Source organism: Choloepus didactylus, chromosome 7 (genome assembly GCF_015220235.1).
Source record: "Choloepus didactylus isolate mChoDid1 chromosome 7, mChoDid1.pri, whole genome shotgun sequence".
NCBI classification, from domain to species: domain Eukaryota; kingdom Metazoa; phylum Chordata; class Mammalia; order Pilosa; family Megalonychidae; genus Choloepus; species Choloepus didactylus.
In genome coordinates, this window is record NC_051313.1 from 107,752,923 (window position 1) to 107,758,664 (window position 5,742).

The window sequence follows — 5,742 nt, forward strand, 5'->3', positions numbered from 1 at the left end:
AAAAATAAAATGCCATACAATACAATATAATACTAAGGACAGAAAACAACACCACTATCAAGAATCCCATATCCCTCCCTTATATTCCTCTCTCATCCACATTTAACTTTGGTATATTGCTTTTGTTACCTTTAACGGAAGCATATTACAATGTTACTGTTGACCATAAACTCCAGTTTGCTTTGATTATGTTTTTTCCCAAATACCATCCCTTGTTCAACACTCTGCATGGTTGACATTTGTTCTCCCACACGTGAGAACATTTTTATATTTGTACATTTAGCAACAGTCATTGGCCACTCCAGTTTTTCTATTTCCTTTTGAAAACTGGAAAGCGGGAGAGACTAGACCAGTCTTTGGCTCTGGGTTTTCTCTGACGTCCAATCTCAGACCTCTCAGGGGTGTTTCTAAGCCCTGCTGTGGATTTTGCCTCATGTGACCCTTCCCTCCCCTCCGGCCCTCCCCCCCTTTTTTTTCCTCCGGATGGGATCCCCCTTCAGCAGTTCTCTGGCCTTTTCTCAGACATCCTCAGACCAGAGGGTAGTTTTGAAGGCAAATAGATTGGAGGCTGGAAGCCAGTTAGGAGACTACTGCACTAGTCCAGACACGCGTTGATAGGGGCTACTTGAGGATGGGAGCAAAAAGGATGGAGAGAGGGGAACTTATTGACAAAGTGAGGTTCCCAGCCAGGTTGGAGGGGGTGTGTTTGAGAGTCCCAGTGGGTGCAGATAGGGGATCAGCTGCTGTCTCCTCCGTGACAGGAGGAGGAGGATGAAGACATCCGGGGGGAGGGAGGCAGGGCGTATGTGAAGGGACCTAGGGCACATGGTGGGCACTTGCATATGCGTGAGGGGTGGTATGTTTTGGGGGCTGGGCAATGGCTGAGGGTCCCACGTCGACCTTCTCCAAATTCCTGACAGATTCCTGCTCTTGGCTGGGGCCAGGGGGAGGTGCAGTCCCTGCTCAGACCCTTGCAGGCTGAGTTCCACCCCACGGAGCTAACACCAGGAATCTCTGGGGATTCTTTAGCCCTTTGAGATTCCTGTGGACGAGCCAAGCCTCAGGCCTGGCCCGTAGCAGGTGCTTGTCACTGGCGGCCATTTGACCATTCATGGGGTCCCCTCACACCCAGGATGTCAGGCGAGTCTCACCGCGGCCACAGTGTCATAACACATCCCGGTTTTACACTGAGGAGCCTGAGACTCAGAAACTTGAGGTGCCTGAAGCCACACAGCCAGGAAGTGGCAGAGGCTGGGTTCTGTTTGGCTTCAGACTGTATGTTCTTTTCAGGACACGAGCAGGGGATGGGGTTGGCGCTCTCTTCTCAAGGGGTGGCTGTGCACCGGCCCCCCCACCTCAGCTTATTCCGGGACCACAGAGCGGGTCACACTGGGGGGCGTGAGGATTGACTGTGAGGTCTCTGGAAGTCTGAATCTTGGGGCTCTTGGGGAAGTGCCATGTGGATATCTGGGGGACCTCAGGGAGGGGTGTGGGTCAGGCGGGGAGGAGAGGACACTTTGCCGGGCACCATTGCCCAGTGGGTGGGGGCCACCTGGAGGAACAAAAGAAACAGTCTCAGCAAATAGCAACAGGTTCTGCAAATGCCAAGAGGCTCTGCAAACCACACAGGCCATGCAGATGCTGACGGGATCTGCCAACACTGAAGGCTACATGTGTTGACAGCCCCACAATTGCAGTGGGAGTGAGCAACCCTGTGGAGGGGGAAACCTCGCGGTCCAGAGAGTTTTCCACTTGCCTTAGGAGAGAAGGCAGCTCAGCTTTTGTGAGGGAGCCCTAGAGAAGAACACCCCAGCCCTTAGCCCTTCCTCCCACAGCTCTGCCCAGTGCCCTCACCCCTCACCAGGCCGCAGAGGGGCCAGGGCAGGGGGAATGTGATTGGAGAAGTCTGGGGCTAGGGTAGTATGGGGAGCAGGCATTGGGGGGCATGAGGGGATCCCTCAGCTGGGGGTGGGGTGGTTCCCGAGTAGCCAGAGGAGAGGCTGGAAGCCCTGCCTGCCCCTATCCGTGGGCTCCTCTGGGCTCCAGAATGTTTCAGCCATGTGGACTCAGCCTTGGGAGCAGGGAAGGAAGTGGTGGGAGCAGCAAACTTTTCCAAATGGAAAATGATGAAAATTTTCTGGAAAGCTGACTTTCCCAGGCTCTTGTGGGTGCAGCTGACGAGGGGAAACCTGAGCCCTGTGGGCAGGCGGGGGGTCCAGTGGCAGCGCAGCGGAGGCGCCTCTCTGTGACAGAGCCCATGGGCAGCCCCACTAGGGGCGGGGGAGTGGGCGGCTGAGTGGCTGCAGCAGCTTCCTGGGGGTCTCCCCCCTTCCTCCCAGGGTCCCCTCCGGTTTATGCCCAACCCAGCAGCCAGAGTGGTGCCGTGACGGCAGAGACTGCCCCTCCTCAGCAGCCCTCCCTCTCAGAGTCAAAGCCTGAGCCCTCACTGGGACCTGCAAGGCCCACTTGCTCCCTGTGCTCCAGCCTCCTCACAGTCCTCTGAAGGGCCGGCCCACTTCCACCTCAGGGCCCTCGCACTGTCTGTTCCCTCTGCCCGGATGCTGTTCCCCAGACATCCACGGGGCTTGCCCCCTCACTTCCCTGAGGCGTTGTTCAAACATTACCATCTCAGTGAGGCGTTTCCTGACCACCCTGTTTAATGCTGCAACTTGTCCTCCCTGTCCTACCCCCGGCACTCCCCTTCTGTATCACTCCGATAAAGTTTTTTCCACAAATCGTCTCACCTTCTAATATACTCTATAATGTACTCATTTATTTTGTTTATTGTCTATAAACAGCCCTCCCCGCCTCCCCACATCTGAGTTCCAAGAGGACAGGGAGTTTTGTTTGCTTTGCTCATTGATATATCCCCAGTGAGCAGCACAGAGCCTGGCATATAGCAGGTGCTTAATAGATATTTGTTCAGTGGCTCAGGGGACAAGTTAGATGAAAGCAGGGGGTGCAGGAAGAGACTGACACCTGGGCCTGCTAAGTCCAGCTTGGTGTGGTGGGAGCTCAGTTCCTGTGCAGGAGACTCCCTGGAAGAAGAGGAGAGAGAGACCTGGGGTGGTGGGAGCTCAGTTCCTGTGCAGGAGACTCCCTGGAAGAAGAGGAGAGAGAGACCTGGGGTGGCCAGACCAGCCCCCCAGGACAAGTGGCCTCAGCTCTGCCCACAGAGAGCTGGACAGAGCCTACCCCATGCCAGCCTCTGCCCCAAGCCTGGTACCAGCTGGAGGCTCTGTGAGGGGCTTTGGGAGAGGCCTCTGAATGGAGTGGCACCCTCCTCCCACATCCCACAGACTAATTCTAGATGCCTCCATGTAGTGGGCAGAGCCAGGCAAAGGTTTCTGGAGTGGCTGGCAGTTGCCTCTCTCCGGAGTGACTGGCCTGGGAGTGCACCACGGAGGGCCTCCCTACTTCTAATCCAGGCCCCCAGGAAGGGTGTTTGGACTAGGGCCTCAGGGCAATTCCCAGGATCTCCATTGCAGGGTTTCCCAAGAAACACAGAGCCAGTCCGCCCAGAAGATTGCAGGTCTGGGGGTCCCGGCAGGCCCATCGTGGCTGTGTGTGACCCTGTGGTCTCTAAGGACAAGGCCTCCTGGGTTCATCCTGGGGGCTTCTGGGCCTCTAGACACTGAATGTTGGGAAACAGCTCCTGCCTTCTCCACTTCTCCCTTTCCCCAATGGAGGAGACCAAGCAGGGCATTCCCGAGCTGTGGGGCTGGCAGGGGTGGGCAGCCGTGCCCTTTGAGAAGGCACCGTGTACATCTCCCTGCCTTCAGGGCAGGTATGTCCTCACCGCGAGCCTCCTTTTCTGCAGAGGGTATTGCACAAGGTCACATGCTGCCCCCACCCACTCCCTTTCACTGTTACTCAGACCTACCCCTCTGCGTAACCCCCCGCCCAAGGTTCAAATCTCCAAGCCCCAGCTCAGTCGGGAATTCTCTGTGTGACCTTGAGTGAGTCATGAGAAGGAGACCGGAAATGCCCCGAGGTTCCCCTCTCCAGCTTGGCCATTCTGGGATTCTCTGCAGATGTGGTTTCCTCCTTTACCCCATGCCCCCTTTCCTCACTCACCATCTTCCTCTCTTCTTCACCTTCCACTTGGGTAAGCCAAGGAGCCCCTCTGAGCCTCAGTGTCCTTATCTACCAAATGGGAATCATAGTACCTCCCTGCAGAGAGGTTGTGAGGACTGAATGAGGGGGTGGGAAGGAGGAACAGTGGCAAGCCTCTGAGGGCCTGACCAAAGAGAACCCACAACCTGTTCATGCCTCATATTTGCAAGTGGTGGGCTGCCTATGTGCCACCCTGAGCCTGTGTGCCTGCTTGGAGCTTGAATGCTTGTTCTGAGACTATATGATCACTCTGTGCCAGAGTGCCCGCTGTGCCTGCTGCCTAATCTGAGCCTGCATGCACGCCCTCTGCCTGCGTGCCCATCCTGAGCCTGCGTGACCTTCCCGAGCCTGTGTGCTCGCTCTGTGCCAGCGTGCCTGTTCAGAGCCTATGTGCCCATTTTGCACCTGCCCTGAGCCTGCATGCCTGCTCTGAGCCTGTGTGTCCATTCTGTGCACCTGCTATGGGCACTGTGCGAGGCGTGTGTTGGCCTGCATGCAACGTGTTGGACACAGCACTAAGGTGGTGCCGACAACCCTGGGTAAGTATCCATTCTCCACCACGCATGAACCTGGATGGTCCTCTCTGTGCAGAGGACAATGGCTGCCTTGGGGGATCAAGAAGGAAAAGTAGGTACTTGTAATTCCTGATTTGGGCAGGGCCCTAACAAGCCTGGAAAGGGCCAAGAAACAGGGCACTGGGGAGCCAGTGCCAGTGTCAGGGGCGGGTGGGCAGGCAGGAGGCACTGGGTGTGTGGCTCAGAAGAAAAGTTGAGACACTGAGCAGGAAGAAAGTGCAGGAGCCTGAAAGAACCGCTTGAGAAATTAAGCGAGGCTGGCTGGGTGGGAAAAAAATGCTTGTGGAAAGAGGCCTGGGGGCTGGGAGCAGGGAGGCTTTTTGGGGGAGAGTTCCTGGCCGTAGTTCTCGGCAGAATGGCCTTACTTCCTTCCGGAGGGAGGCCCCCTGGCCAGGGAAGCACTTAAGAGCGAAGCCAGGTTGGTCCTCCCCTGGACAAAGCAGAGCTCTGAAACCTTGCTGTGGACTTAGAATCTGCCAACTTCCTCACCGATGTCCAAGCTTGGAGCTTCCTCTGACTGCAGGAAAATATTTTCACGCCTTGAAAGTCTGGCCTTTCAAAGCAGGAGGCTACGGGTGCTGCTGAAGTCCTCGTGAGGTCACGAAGGTCAGGGTCTGTCTGGGACACCTCCTGGTCCCCAATCCTCTCTGCCCACCACTTATGCAGCCCTGCTCGGCACCCATCTCTGCTCCAGGTGCGCTTTGCCCGGCTCTGTGCAGGTGCACGTGATGGTGCCCCCCCTTGGCCCAGAGCTGCCCGCTTTCTGCCCTTCTCTTGGGACTTCTCCGACACCCTGTGTGGCTGCCTATGGACACGCTCAGGATGCACACCCAGAAGTGAGACCTGCTGGGGAGACTTTTGCCCAGTGGGACATGGGGGACAACTGGTAAGTGTTCCCCCCCATTACCCTGCTGGGCAGACAATTTTTTTTTTTTTTGTTAATTTCTTTTTTTTTTTTTTATTAAATTCAGTTTTATTGAAATACATTCACACACCATACAATCATACATGATATATAATCCACTGTCCACAGTATGATAACATAGTTACG